Here is a 16,495-nt window from a genome sequence, read left to right as displayed (position 1 = left end):
CACCATAAATTTGTTTTACCTTTTTTTTTTAACTTTTAAAAAATGTAAGTGGATAGTGTGTAATATTTTTGTGTCTTGACTTTCTTTTCTAAAAATATTTCTGAGAGCCATCACTGTGATTGCCTGCATCAGTAGCTCATTTTTTTTTAAATTGCTGTGTAGTATTCCATTGTGTAAATATACCACAACAGTTTATCATTCTCTTGTGGAGAAATATTTGGAGAATGTCGAATGTAAGGATATTACGAATAATGTTTTTTTTTCTATTAGTTCATCCTTAGCTTCTTTTATCTGCCTAATACAGATTCCAAGAAGCAGTTAATTTCCATATTGCCAGTGTTTCACTATCACTGACTTATTGACTTAATGAATTATCATTGTTTGATCCCTGGCCTTGCTCAGTGGGTTAAGGATTCTGGCATTGCTGTGAGTTGTGGCAGAGAGGTAACTCCGATCCAGTGCTGCCCTGGCTGTGGCATAGGCCTCCGCTGCAGCTTCAATTTGACCCCTAGTCTGGGAACTTCCATATACCACAGGCATGGCCCTGAAAAGAAAAAAAAAAAAGGAGAGGGAGAGACATACCTGACACTAGAAATCTACAATCAATACAGTACTTAAGGAGTTCCCGTCGTGGCGCAGTGGTTAACGAATCCGACTAGGAACCATGAGGTTGCAGGTTCGGTCCCTCCCCTTGCTCAGTGGGTTAACGATCCGGCGTTGCCGTGAGCTGTGGTGTAGGTTGCAGACGCGGCTCGGATCCCGCGTTGCTGTGGCTCTGGCGTAGGCTGGTGGCTACAGCTCCGATTAGACCTCTAGCCTGGGAACCTCCATATGCCGCGGGAGCGGCCCAAGAATTGGCTAAAAGCCAAAAAAAAAATATATATATATATATACAGTACTTAAGATCTCCAATATACAGAATTTATAAAATGACATGTGAAGTTGGTATTGTAAATCAGTGATTAACATGGTAAACTCGTGAAAGCCACAAAATAGGAAATAAGCACAAAATGGTGTTCAATAGTGAGATTCATCTTAGCAACTTGATGTTAAGAATGAGTATGACTTAAGTAATCAGATATTGGAAAGCAGAGAAATACTTCACGTAGAAGAATTAAGAAAAAATGAAGATATCTACGCAAGAACATTTTTATATTATATGTTATTTTATGTTAAAAATCTTACACTTTTTATATAAAATGTTAAATCACTGTGTAAAATGCAAGCAAATGTTGTAGAACTTTGAGTATTATTTTGAAAAATCAGTGCATGACATCGGGCAATTCTTCCTCCAGTTGGCCTGAGATGGAAAGTGTATGAGGGTCACTCATGGGAACTGAAACTGCGCAATAGATTGAGGTTATCTCCAGACATAGAAAAAGTGAAATTTGTCATTTGCCATTCTGACGCATACTTTCGAAAATAAGCCTTTAAGTGTTTAAATTATTTTCCCTTAAAAACAGAGACAGTGGCTCCCTGTGACCTGGTGTCTCTGGGGGACCAAGAACTTCCTACAGGTGGGTAGGAAAATATTGATTGGTGTAAACGATATGGTGGTAATTTCAGTCCAAAGGAAGATTAAACTGAGCAAACCTGGCAAGGCAGGTTGGACACATGATGCAATGAATGGGTAGTGCTTGACAAAAATCTAGCAACAAGGAAAGAAGACCTGTTTTCCTGATATACAAAAAATTATGGGTATGATCATGGCAGGAAATGGTTCTAGTCAGCAACATGCTGAAGGGCAGCCAAGTGACAAGTGTAATCATGTTGGATGCTTTTATAAACTTTGTAATACTTGTTTTTTCCTGGAGTAATGATTGAATTGTAATTATTGCTGCCTTGTTTTGCAATTATTTAATTTATTCAAGCTAGCCACCCTTCAACATCCACTAATCAAAACAACTGAAATGCAAGTGGTTGAAAAGCCTACTAAACTATCGGGTGACAATTAGGACTTTTTTTTTTTATTAAAGTATAGTTGATTTACAATATTGTTCCAATTTTTGCTGTACAGCAAAGTGACACAGTCATAGATATTTTTTAAATATTCCTTTTTAAATGTTATTTTCCATCATGGTCTATCCAAGGAGATGGGATGTATTTTTCTGCACTATACAGTAGGACCCTATTGTAGTAAACATTATTATTTTTTTTTAAACATTATTTTTTTAAATACTTTTCTTTTTAGAACAGTTTTAGGTTTACAAAAAAATTGAGAGGAAGATACAGGCCTTTCTCATATGCCTCCCACTTCCACACATGTATTTCCTCTCCTGTTATCAACATCACTTATAAGAATGGTACACTTTTTAATAGGGACAAACCTACATGGACCAATCACTATCACAAAAGTTCACAGTTTCTATTTTCTGTTCACTCTTGCTGTACATATTATAGTTTTGGAGAAAAGTTTAATGACATATATTCATCATTATAATGTCCTGCAAAGTACTTTCACTGGCCTAAAAATCCTTTTCAGCAAAAGGAAGGTTAGGTTCTGAGCAAAGGAGATGAAATCCCACCTGGCATCATTGACAGTGCTGTGGCAGAATTGGATGCCAAGGGAAAAGGGTCCTGAAAGTGAGCCAACAGGAAGACTGGGTCAGAAAGTGCCATTACGGCATTCCTGTTTTGGCTCAGAGGGCTAAGAACCTGATTAGTATCCATGAAGATGGTGGTTTGATCCCTGGCCTCGATTAGTGGGTTAAGGATCAGGCGTTGTCCCAAGCAGCAGGATATGTCACAGATGTGGTTCCAATCTAGAATTGCTGTGGCTGTGGTCTAGGCTGGCAGATGCAGCTCTGATTCAATCCCAAGGCTGGGAACTTTCATGTACCACAGATGCAAGTGCATCCCTAAAAGGAAAAAAAAAAAAAAGGTATCATTTCCACAGCAGCTAGCCAAAAGGCAATTTAGAAAATTTTTTTTTTCTTTTTTTCTTTTTAGGGCTACACCCTCAGCATAGTGAAGTTCCCAGACTAGGGGTTGAGTCAGAGTTGCAGCTGCCAGCCTACACCACAGCCACAGCAACATGGGATCCAAGCTGTGTCTGCAACATACACCTCAGCTCACGGCAACACTGGATCCTTAACCCACTGAGCGAGCCCAGGGATTGAACCTGCATCCTCATGGATTCGTTTTCATTGAGCCACAACGGGAACTTCTAAAAATGTTGACAGATGGGGAAAAAGTCATTTTAAAATACCTCACCTCCCTGGAACTCACTTATATTCTTATTGTCTCCACAGCTTTGCCTTTTCTGAAATATCATAAAGTCGGGACAATACAGTACGTAACCATTTACAGACTTCCTTCTTTCACTTAGTAATAAATGCATATACATTTCCTCCATGTCTTTTCATGGGTTGATAACTCATTGCTTTTATGGCTGCATGTCCAGTGTCTGGATGTATTTCAGTCCATCTGCTGAAGGACATCTTGGCTGCTTCCGGTTTTGGTGATTATGAGTAAAGGTGCTATAAGTGACTGTGTTCAGGCTTTTGTGCATAAGGTGTCAACTTCTTTGGTTAAAATCAAGAAGACAGATTTCTGGATCATATGGTAAGGGTATGTTTGGTTTTATATGAGACCTCCAAATTGTCATCCAAAGTGGCTGTACCATTTTGTATTCCCACAAGCAATGTATGAAAGTTCCTGTTTCTCCACATCTTCACCAGCATTTGGTGTTGCCAGAGTTCCATATTTTGGCCTTAATGGGTACATTGTGGCTTTAACTGGCATTTCATGATGAGAAATGAGGTGGGGCATTTTTTTTTCATATACATATTTGCCACCTGTATATTTTTAGGATATGTCCTTTAAGATTTGGGCCCACTTATAATTGGTTGTTTCTTTTCTGGTTGAGTTTTAAGAATTTTTGTATATTTTGGATAACAGTCCTTTATCAGATACGTCTTTGAAAATATATTCTCCCAGTCTGTGACTTGTTCTCTAATTATCTTGATACTGTCTTTAGCAACATAGATTTGTTTTTTATTTTTATTTATGTTTTTGCTCTTTAGGGCTGCAGGTCCAGCATATGGAAGTTCCCAGGCTAGGGGTTGAAATAGAGATGTAGCTGCTGGCCACATCCACAGCCACAGCAATGCAGGATCTGAGCTGTGTCTGCAGCCTACACCACAGATCATGGCAATGCAGGATCTTTAACCCACTGATCGAGGCCAGGGATTCAACACACATCCTCACGGATCCTAGTAGGGGTCATTACCACTAAACCATGATGGGAACTCCCTTTTTAAAAAATTTTAACTATGTCCAGTCTGTCAGGAATTAATGACTTAAAATTAGGTACTAGGGTTCTGTGAATTGACTAAGCTTAGTTGGGCAGTTCTCACTCAGAGTCTCTCTTTCAGTTGCAGTCAGGTGGTAACTAGTTATTTTAGCATCAACAGTTCCAGAAGTCCAAGAGGGCTCCTTCACAAGGCTGTCAAAAGGGAGTCTGTCTGGAGATCTCAACCAAAATGCCTTCATGCCACCTTTCCATATGACTTAGACTTCAAACAAATGCTATGATACTGAGAGGCATGACCCCAAAAACATGCACACCAAGAGGGAGGACATAGATGCTTCAAGTCAAACTAAAGGTTTGTATTAGTTTGTTAGGGCTGCTGTAGCAAAGTACCACATGCTAAGTAGCTTAACACAATGGGAATTTGTCATCTCCCAGTTCTGAGGCCAGAAATACAAAACCAAGATGTCTGCAAGGCTCAGCTCTATCTGAAGGTGAAGTTTCAGGACTCTCTTAGACTCTTGTAGACCAAGGCATCCATTGACTTGGAGATGCACCCCTTCATTCCTTTGTCTTCACATCATCTTCCCTCTGTATGTATCTGTCTCTGTGTTTTCATTTCCTCTTTGTATGGATCCAACCCAATTTTATATTGGATCGGGGCCTACCTGAAGTATCTAATTTTAACTTGGGTATTTCTGTAAAGACTCTATATCCAAACAATATCACACCCTGAGGTCCTGGGGATTGGGACTTCAGCATACCATTCTGTGGGGCATAACTCAACTCATAACAGAGCTATACCTCAGTTAACACAGTGTAATACCTGCTATATTCTGTTTGTTCAAGCAATCTCAAAGCCTGCCCAGTTTCATGGAGATATAACATAGACTCCACTTTTGGAGGATGCATTAGCATATTATATTACAAAAAAAAATTCTTAAGGGAGAAGAAATATTATTGTGGCCTCCTTGGGAAAATACATCCAATCATACTCCACCCTCCATCAACAGAGATTTTTTTTTCTATACGTCAAACTCACTCACTCACTCCAAAGAGCTAATTACATCATTTAAATCAGCTCCTGGTATAAGTAAGTCTCCTCAGGTAGAGTTCCTTGGGTATACAACTTCTCAAGTAAGGTTACTTTTGATTTGGAGACGTGAACTAATCAGAAAAGTTTCCAGCCGCTCCCACATTGACATAGAATGTTGAAACAGAGATAGACAACCATGATGGACATGCTGGTTCAAAAAGGAGGGAATGTAATGTTACTAGTCCGTAGCTATGGACTGAAATCCATCTGGATGCACGTTTCCAGGTCCTATAGGAACTGCTTTTTGGTTGTGATTTTCTGTGGTTCACAATTTAAATTTTTGACAGCACCATTTAAGCTGAAGCTTTCTGTTTCCTGGGTTCTTGGAGAAACCATGTGTTGCACATGTGAGAAGCATCCCAAAGTGGAACAGAACAGTTACTGCACCTCCAGACATACTGTTACAGAGAGGAAAAAGAAGCTCTTAATTGAGATTTCTCTTAAGTGCAGTCAAAGGCAATCCTAACTAATACAAGTAAGCAGAGCCCAAATTAACCTATTCCTGAAAAAACATGTTTGTTGACAGTTCATGTTTCAAAGACTGTGGTAGACACTAATTATTTACCTGCAACTTACACAAGCACAGTTGACCATCTCAAGGAACATGTAGTTTTAGGGATCCCGAGGTGAAAGGGATGTCTTTAAAGAAGGAGCCAGTCTCTAATTATCTTTTTCTCAACCACGTTGAATACCTTACTTTTAACTTTATGGCTAAAAGATGGCACCTCTTTCTGTGCTATAGGCCTAGGATGCACATTCTGGGCTGTAAGAACAAGCACATGTGAAGAGTAAACACAAAGTTGATATTTGATTCAGGAAAATATTCTTTTCCACAGTCTTATCCCTCCATTTCATTGTCTAGAAGTGTGTACATGACTGCCCATGTCCTAAGGGAGGCTGGCAAATAAGGATTTTTGAGTACCACGCATACACAGCAAAATCATAATACTTTCATATTCTTCTTCTTGTTTTTCTATTCAGAGAGAATGGCTATTGTGTAGGGCCCTGGTAGTGACTGAAGGCTGATAGAGTCATCCAGATGAGAGGTGCTCAAGAGCTTGTTATTTCAAGCAAGGTTAGCTATAATAAATTTCACTTTTTATTTTTTTAATTTCAGACATCTAGCCTAGGAAGTGGCTAAGTAAAATATCCACACCTCTGAACAAAGTCAACAGGAAAATACAATAATAATCACAATGAATTTGAGTTACATTTATGTCTCTGTTAGTAGATTTTCAATGGTTCCATCTTATTATTTGATCTTGAGAAGAGCCACTGTGGATTTAAGAAGCACAGAATAGATTAGAAAATGTCAAATTTCTAAGACTAAGCCAGGTGCCTCATCATTTTATTACTACAAATATCACTTTCCCCACTTCTTTATGCCTAGCACTCTCAACTCTGTTTTCTGTAAGTTCCTGAAACCATTTCTTCTCTAGTAGTTTCATTTAAGAGTTCCTATTTTCTGAATTGACATAGATATGACATTTTCTTCTGATATTTCTGAGAGACATGAGTGTTTCTTAAAAATCACACTTCAAACAGTGTTGGGTGAGATGATAAATATAACATGCTATTCATTTATATAATTATAAAATTTCTAAAATAATAGAGATGGAGAAGACCTTATTAATAAACTTGGGCAAACTTATTCATTTTAAAGATAAGTGACCATCAGTTCTATCTCAAGATATTGGATGATGGAGGATCGTATTGAGAAGATATACACATATCTCACTATGCCCCGTACAGCAGAAATTGGGACAACGTCACAAATCAACTATACTCTAATAATTAAAAAAAAAAAATAAGCTATTCTCATGGGAAAAAAAGATGTGACCAAAGGTAAAACAAACAAACAAAAATATTGTTATCCATGTTGTATGCAGGTCACTTTCCTTTGTGCCGCACTTCTGGGATTGCTCTACATGGGAAAACTCCATGAGGTGATAAGAACAAGTCCTAGAGAGAGTGACAGTGGCTCATGGAGGGGAAAAGCAGGGAAAGTGATGGAAGAATGATGTACACCAGTCATCCAACATGTCAACTCTATTTTACACATAGACCCACTTCCTGTTGACATCCAGATAAAATTTTTTAGATTCTCTCATTATTTCATAGTTCATGAAAGAGTTGCCATGGAATTCCAAAATCTTTGATTTGCTATCACCTGACTCATAGTGGTCTCTCCTTCTCTCACTGGCTATGGATAAAATTAACTGAATATGAAACTTTTGCTATAGCAAGAAGGTATCAAAGGAATAAAGAAAGTACATCACCCTAGTTTTGGGAGTTTATAAAAGCAACAAGAAGTTTCTGTTCTTGCAGAAGACCGAGTGAATAAAATGTGTTAAGAAGCAAAGCTCTGACATAAGATAAATTTTAAGAATTAATTTTATCCTGAAGCACTAGAGACTACTGAAGAATTCTATGTAGATCCCAACATGGTCAGATGTGTGTTTTAGAAACCTTCCTACCAGCAGTAGATATTGATTAATTTTTCATGATCATGGGAGAATACAAGTTTAAAGGCTTAAACTCTGGTAGAGGATAAATAAAAGAAAATTTCAAATGTATTTAAGTGAAAAAAGGAAAAAAGTAACAGAAGGCAATAAAGGAGAAACGATTGAGAAGCAAAAATAGTGAATAGAAAAATAAGCAGCAGTAGTAAAAGTACCAATTTCCCAATTGGTAGCAAAAAAAAATTTTAGTAATAAAATACCAATTCTTCTCCTAGGTCTCTACGTACCACTTTTCTCTAATGACTTTTCTACCACAGTTCAGTAAATGGCACCATCATTTACCAGTTTTTAACAAAAATTTATAAATTACATTTGATAGCTCATATTTTCTTTTACCTCACATCTAACAAGCCAGCAGCATCTGTATGACCCATCTCAAATTATATCCCCCAACCATCCTTTTCACTGTCTCTACTGCAGCAAACCCTGTCCAAGCAATCACCATATCTATCCGGGTCCATGGCCATGTTTTCCTAGCTGGTCTTCCTTCTTCCTCTATTTCTCTTCTTAATTTATTCCATTTCTCTGAGAAGAATAACTATAAAAAATAAATTTGGATTTCTCATTGTGGCTCAGCAGGTTAAGAACCTGAGATACAGTCTCCATGAGGTTGTAAGTTCCATCCCTGGCCTTGCTCAATGGGTTAAGGATCTGGCATTCCTGCAAGCTATACTGTAGGTCACAGATGCAGCTTGGGTCTGGTGCCATACACCATAGATGTAGCTGGAAACAGAAAATAAATAAATAAGTTAATTACTTAATTAATTTGTTATTATCATACCCTGAATTAAAATCATATAAGTAACTAATTTAAAAAATAATCTAAACTCCACTTTACATCTTCTGTTTCCAGGTATACATTAGTAGCAAGGCCAGCTTCACCTTTCCACCTTACACAACAAAAACAGAAGATAAACTCTGTGAAACAATGTTTTTCAGACATTAGGAAAACCTAGTGGAACAGTCATTCATAAAACAGGGGAAAAATCCTGAGCCTTCTCAGCTTAATGCCTGGAGGGAATTGCTGGGCCAAAGCACAAGGAAGAGAATGAACAGGAAGTCTGTGGTCTCCTTCAGTTGGAGAAAGAGCTCAGAGTTCAGGAGGACAAAGCAACCAGAAATCTAAAGACCGCATTCAAGAAGAGTTACATAGAAATTTCCAGAGCTCTAGAAGAAAATTCCTCTCTTCATATAAGTTCTTATCAGCACATTGTGTGAGGAAATGATAGAGGTGGGGAAAGAACCACCAGAAAGAATCAGATGGAACAATTCCTGGAGCTCACACCACGCTGGCTCATGTTTACAGCTAAAGTGAAAAGCCTCAAAATTCACACCATGTACAGCACTCAGCCATTGCCTCAGTAATAGGGCCAAATTAGTAGGGTGTGGAGTGGATTGGGAGCTTGGAGTTAATGGATGTAAACTATTGCCTTTGGAATGGATTAGCAATGAGATCCCGCCGTGTAGCACTGGGAACTATATCCAGTCTCTTATGATGGAGCATGATAATGTGCGAAAATAGAATGTGTACACGTATGTGTAACTGGGTCACCATGCTGTACTGTAGAAAGAAAACTGTATTGGGGAAATAATTAAATAAATAAATAAATAAATAATAGTTAAAAAAGACTAGAGGCTAATCTGGCCCCAACTGACAAAGCTTAAAAGCAAGGTTAAAAGCAAACTGATCCTAAGTAATTTTACAGTCTGACGTTGTCGTGAACTGTGGTATAGGTCACGGTTGCGGCTCAGATCTGCATTGCTGTGTCTGTGGCATAGGGTCTACCCTAGCCTGCAAACCTCCATATGCTCGGGTGTGGCCCTAGAAAGACCAAAAAAAAAAAAAAGAGAGAGAGAAAAAAGAAGTGCTAATCCTAAATCCTATATATGTTTCCCAGAGGTGTTGTAAAAATTACCCCAAATGGAACAACAGAAGCTTATAAGAGGCCAGGAGTCTGAAATTAAAGTGTCTGCAGTGCTTATTCCTTTTGAGAGTTGTGGGGAGAATTTGTGTCAGGTCTTTCCCTCGGTGTCTGCTGGTTTTCTGGCAACCTGTGGCATTTCTTAGCTTGCAGAGGCAGCATCTCAATTTTAAAATTAATGCCAGAGTTCCCCTTGTGACTCAGTTAACGAACCTGAGTTTTATCCATGAGGACAGGTCGATACTTGGCCTGGCTCAGTGGGTTAAGGATCCAGCGTTGCCATGAGCTGTGGTATAGGTTGAAGATGTGGCTTGGATCTGGCCTTGCTGTGGCTGTGGTGTAGGCTGGCAACTGCAGCTTGGATTCAACTCCTAGCCTGGGAACCTCCATATGCTGTGTGTGCGGCCCTGAAAAAAGCAAAATAAAATAACAAAATAAAATAAAATGCCAATTGTTCTTCTAAACCAATAAAGAAATACAAAAGAAGAAATACAGCCATGCATAAAAGTGTTCCACAATGCATATATTTGTTAGAGAAATAATTCCCTGTTGAGCGTGTTTCTTCTCTGATATGTTCTTCTTTCTTCTGTTATACTGAAATAATTCATAGCAAATAGAATATGTTGAAACATGTTGAGACTTTTACTCAATTTCCATAGCCCTACCCATTCTACATTGTGGAATCTCACTATTCCCTGATGATATCTTGGATAGTCAATATGGCACAGGAACATCTAATTTAGAAACTGAATGAGTGTGCTATTGTCAGCCTACATATAATTTCTCAACTATATCATATTATAGATGATAGTATATGCATTTGATGCATAACTGTATATTTTGCATATTAAAGAAAATAAATATTTGAATATTTTCAATTTAGCAGTCTTAATTTCTTCTTTATTTTTCTATAGAGAATAAATATTGACACAAATTCTAGGATTTTTTTTTCCTGTGTTCTACTAGAAAATCTTCCAGCTCTCAGGAGTGCGTGGATCCCACTTTGGAGATCCCTGGTATAAGCCCATGGAAATAAAGCTGTTGAACGGAGGAGATGAAAGGAAAGAGTAAATACAAAATGGACAGAATGGAATTGGAAAATCACTGAATATGCTATTTTAGAAGTTCATGTTGAGAATTGTCTTAGGGTAACAATATATTCTTCTTGTGCATTCTTGGCTGTGTTGGGGGCATAAAACAACTGCAATGAAAAAACATGAATGTTGAAACTTCTATCTTGGTGCTGAAAACATACCACTTAAACTCATATGTATCTCCTTCAAAATGAAGTCAAAAGTGCAGACATTGCCAAGACAATACTCACTAATCAGTGAATGCATCAGGTTATAGCAGAAACCGTCCATATTGAGACAATTCAAACAGAATGCATACCAAATCAGTGGTGTTTTGTATAATTTCTACCGTTTGAAAGAATTACCTTTCAAAGAAGAACGGATGCCAAAGCATTTGTTTGTTGAAAGACCCTCTTAAACTAAGTGCTAAGTGTGATTCATTCAAATACTTTTCAGTATTCACCTCTTCTGGCTTATCTCATCCAAATGATCAGCAGCCATTCTATCAGGAGACAAATGTGTCTATCAGATGGGTGCTGAAATGAAAGCAGAAGAGCAAGATAAATGCTGTACATTTGGATGGGCCAGTCAGGCTTAAGGCTTGGGACACAGTGTGGTCAGGAGGGAATCTGGAGTGGGAGAGAGGCACCAGGAGAGCATACAGTGGAGAGGGAGACGGGTACCAGGTTTATCCCTGAACAAGGTGAGGTAAAGCCTCTTTAATACAGCATCGTCCTCCTTAATTCACCAACAGGCTTCATAAATGCCAGAAAAGATATGTATCTCTATCACCTTGCTTCCTGCTCCAGACATGTTTTCTTAACACTGGCAGTTTTCCATCCAGTCTTGCTTATCTAATAGCCCCATTTCACACATGGCATACCTAGCTAAGGCCACTGTTTTCTGGAACTGCCAAGAACTTTCCTTCTATACAATCTCTATTTGGGGACTGCTTAAATCTCTTCCTTTAATCTCTACCCATTGACACATTTGTGACCTATGTGTGGTCTATATTTTTAACCCCCGTTTTGCTCCAGACCACAGATCCTATTCAATCCTGGTCTTGTGTTATTAGCTTTTGCTTTTCTGGATGTTTTGTGTTGCATACGTTGGAACGATTATTTGCTTTTCTGACACAGACCTAAATCTAGTACCTTTTCTGGTGTTTATTAGATGTCATTTGCCTGACATAAAATCTGCCATTTCCCTCTTCAAAGGGTGTTTCAAACTTTACAAGTAGAGAACAACACAGTAGAGGAGTTGCAACGGAACTACATATAAACATAGCCTAAAATATATACTATCAGCCCCTTTACAGAAGAGGTTTGCCAATCTCTGAGTTAGGGGCTTAGGAAAACAAGCAGAGCCTTTTGCCTAATGCAAGTAGATGGTATTAAAATTCCTGAGAAGAAAAAACAGAGGAAGTGAAGGTAACTGGGGAATCCTGTTTATTTATTTATTCTTTCTTTTTATGGCTACAGTGGTATATGGAAGTTCCTGGGCTGGGGGCTGAATCTGAGTTATGCCTGCCAGCCTACACCACAGCCACACAAGGTGGGATCCAAGCCAAACCTGCTACCTATGCTGCAGCTTATAGCAATGCTGGATCCTCAACCCGTTGAGTGAGGCCAGGGATCGAACCCACATCCTCATGGACAATTATGTCGGGTTTTTAACCTGCTGAGGCGCAATGGAAGCTCTGGGAATCCTGTTTAATTTCTTGTTATTCCCTTCACAATATGATCATGATGTTGATTTTTTTTTAAACCCACAGTAACTAAAAAGGTTGAATGCACCCTATGGGGTGCCTAAATTAAGGGAAAAAGTCTAGAAAAAAAAAGATTTTTTATTAGCTTACTTTGAGCAAAAATTCCAGTCTTCCTAAACAAGGATGTCTGAACCTCACAGTCTCTGATTCAAAACAAATTCAAATTCTCCTTTCTTTCCTTCCTTCCTCCCTCCCTCCCTCTGTTTCCCCTTCTTTCTTTCTCTCTCTTTTTCTTTCTTTTTTTCCTTCTTTCTTTCCTTTATTTTTTTAATTATAAAGGCTGGAAAATGCACATGGGGAAATCAAAATCATCTGGAAGAGACAACTGTTCTTTTTAACTAGATTTTCTCCTCTCTTCTCTAGAGTTTTGTCATTTTTGTTCTTTTTGTTCCATAAATACTCTCACTATAAAGTATTTTTTTCCCCTGTGGCTTTGAGAAATGAGGCATATATGAAAACACGAAAGACTGATTGTTCTGGACCTCACAGCTAACTTTATAGGTCTTTCCCTACAATTAATTTGGAGATGAGTTTGAAAACTTGTCATGGTTCTTTCTGGAATGTGTGGCATCATATTGCCTTTTCAAGTGTTATATTGTTCGTTTATTTAAAAATAAAATAACCTTGCCTAGGCATAGAAAATACAAAACTGAGACAAAATGCAGACTTATAAAATGTTATCCTGAAGTTGTTGCTGTATGCCTCTATTCCCCCCAAATAAGTTAGTGTAATTTGATGAGTATTATGCCATGTATGTTTCAGTTACACAGCTGGTTTTCCACTCCTACAATATAAAAAAGAGACCAAATGGACTACTAAAGATGGACACAAATCATTCCACAACCTAGAAGACTTCTTTGTTCTCAGCATGTTTTTACTTTTTGATCTATTTATGTTTGCTTTTTACAAACACACCTGTGGCATATGGAAGAATCAGAGCTGCAGCTGATGCCTATACCACAGCCATGGCAACAACCTCTCTGACATATATACCACAGCTTGAGGCAACATCAGATCCTTAACCCACTAAGTGAGGCCAGGAAATGAACCTGCATCCTCACAGAGACAATGTTGGGTCCTTAATCCACTAAACCACAATGGCAACTCCCTGGGCATCTTTCTAAATGAGAGACAAGAGGAGCTAGTGTTCCTGGGGCTGTCCACAAAATCATCTACATTAATTCCACAGTTAAGAAAATTTGCATGAAGAGAACATGGAACATGGGATAAAATTGGGAATAAAATTAATACTCTCAGAATACTCCTCACCAATTTCTCTCTCATTAAGCAGAGTCAAGAACATATTACCTGAGAGAAAGAATCTACAAGGAGCAAGTACAAACTGAAGACCTTGACTCTGGACTCACTCCTTTATATACCTTTAGAATATTAGCACCTGTTCAAGTGGAGGTAAATACTGGAAAAACCTATAGCTCAATCTCATTGGTGAACCCAGGACTTTGTAAAATTCTGAGCAGCTTTCACCAGGCGTTAATCACTATTTGATGAAGATAATGATAATAGTAATAACAACAACTTTTTTTGAAGTAGGTTGGATCTTGTTGGTTCTTGCTTCTATGTTGAGGAGCCTACAATAGCCAGGGATCTTAGTTGCAAATGGGAGATTCACTGTAGACAGCTTTATGAGGAAGGGATTTATTGAGGAGTATAAAGAACTTGAGGAGTTCCTGTCGTGGTGGAGTGGAAATGAATCCGACTAGGAACCATAGGTTGCAGGTTCAATCCCTGGCCTCACTCAGTGGGTTAAGGATCCAGCGTTGCTGCTGTGGTGTAGGTCACAGACACGGCCCAGATCTAGCATTGCTGTGGCTGTAGTGTAGGCCGGCAGCAACAGCTCCGATTAGACCCCTAGCCTGGGAAACCCCGTATGCTGTGGGTGTGGCCCTAAAAAAGACAAAAGACAAAAAAAAAAGAAAACAAAAAAACAAAAACCTTGGATCTTTAGAGGCAGTCCAAGAGGAAGACATTAGACTCCATTGTGATTCGGAAGCTCTGAATAAAGAAGCTACTTACACAGTTACAGTTTGCAGATCTGAAATCCCTTAGGAAGCTATAAGAACTGGAAGCCACAGTTCCTTTTGCTGGATGCAGTACCAATGCTGCCTCTGTTATAATCAGAAAGTTATGAAACCAGGGGTGTGTCTCCCCAGTGGCTCTCCTTAGAACTCAGCTAAACCCATACCAGCAAAAATGATTATCCTTAGTCCAGCTTACTTTCTCAGGTTTCACAATTCTGATTTAAGTCTTAGGTGTGCTCATTGGATTGATAAAAGATAAATGATAACTATTAAGTCCCTAAAAGCAAGAAGTTATTGAGGCTGGGAAATGCTTTTGTTTGTTTTGCTTTGTTTTGAATTCTACATTGAGGTAGCAATATTTAGCCATGGGGAGTTATCAAAATGTGAGTGTATTAAAAAATGACTTACATTCAGAGAGTTTCTTCTGTGGCTTAGTGGGTTAAGATTCCGATATTGTCTCTGTGAGGATGCAGTTTCAATCCCTGGCCTCGCTCAGTGGGTTAAGGATCTGATGTTGCTGCAAGCTGTGGTGTAGGTCTCAGTTGATGCTAGAATCCAGTGTTGCCATGGCTATGGCAAAGGCTCCAGCTACAGCTCAGATTTCACCCCAGCCCAGGAACTTCCATAATGCATAGGCACAGCTATAAAAAAAATATTAAAAATAATTTTTAAAAATGTTTAGGCATTCTTTTAAAATAATCAAATAGAAATTTTAGGAATCCTTGGTAATTTCCACAAAAATTTTTAAAATATCTTGGGATTTTTATTGAGAGTGTATTCATTTATTGAAAATTATACTGACTGCCATTTCAATCATTCCAAAGAGAAATAAAAATTTCTTACTAGATGACATTTCTGGTTGGTTTTATTCCAAGATATGTTACAATTTGGGATAATTGCTAATGGGATCCCTTTCTATTGCATTTTCCAGCTGCTTGCCTATAGGAAAATGATTGATTTTTTACAAGATTCTATCAATATTATCTTTTGTTTTTCTAATACTTTTGCAGTTGATTCTCTGTCAGTCAAAACATCTATAAATAATGATAGTTTCTGCTCCTCCTCCTTTACAATATATAATTTTGTTTGTTTGTTTCTTGTCTTGCACTGGCTAGGAACCTATCAGTACTGAACAATAATACTGATAGTTGACATCTAAATCTTGTTCCTAAATTTATGGGAATATGTCTAATTGTTCTTTCATAAGTTTAAGGCTGGCAGCATGTTTCTAGTACAAGGTTCACCAAATCCATGCACCAAATGCTCAATAGCCCAAACTCCTTTTAGGAGTTCCCTGATGTTCTAGTGGTTAAGGACTTGGCATTGTCACTGTTGTGGCTCAGGTTCCATTCCTGGTCCAGAACTTCCACATGTGGTGGGCACAGCTAAAAAAAAAAAAAAAAAAGTTTCATTGGACCACAGCCATACCTACACTTACATACATATTTCCTATGGCTGCTTTCCAGCTTTGATAGTGGGCACAGTTGAGTATGGATGGCAAAGTTAAAAGTATTTCACTATTTGGCCCTTTACCCAAAATATTTGGCTGAAATGTACACACACACATATATATATATATTATATATATAAAAAGTATATATATTCCAGATTTACAAAGAAATGTTTTATGCTTATATATATGTACACCTATATATGTATATGTTATATATATTCCAGATTTACAAAGAAATTTCATATACTTTTTTTGTAAATCTCGCATATTATGAGCTTTTAAACAAATAACATGTTGAACTCACATCAAATACGTATGTGCAGCTATTGAGATCATATATTTGCTCTCTTCAATCTCTTAATACAACATA

This window comes from Phacochoerus africanus, chromosome 5 (genome assembly GCF_016906955.1).
Source record: "Phacochoerus africanus isolate WHEZ1 chromosome 5, ROS_Pafr_v1, whole genome shotgun sequence".
NCBI lineage: Eukaryota > Metazoa > Chordata > Mammalia > Artiodactyla > Suidae > Phacochoerus > Phacochoerus africanus.
Note: the sequence above shows the minus strand (reverse complement) of the source record.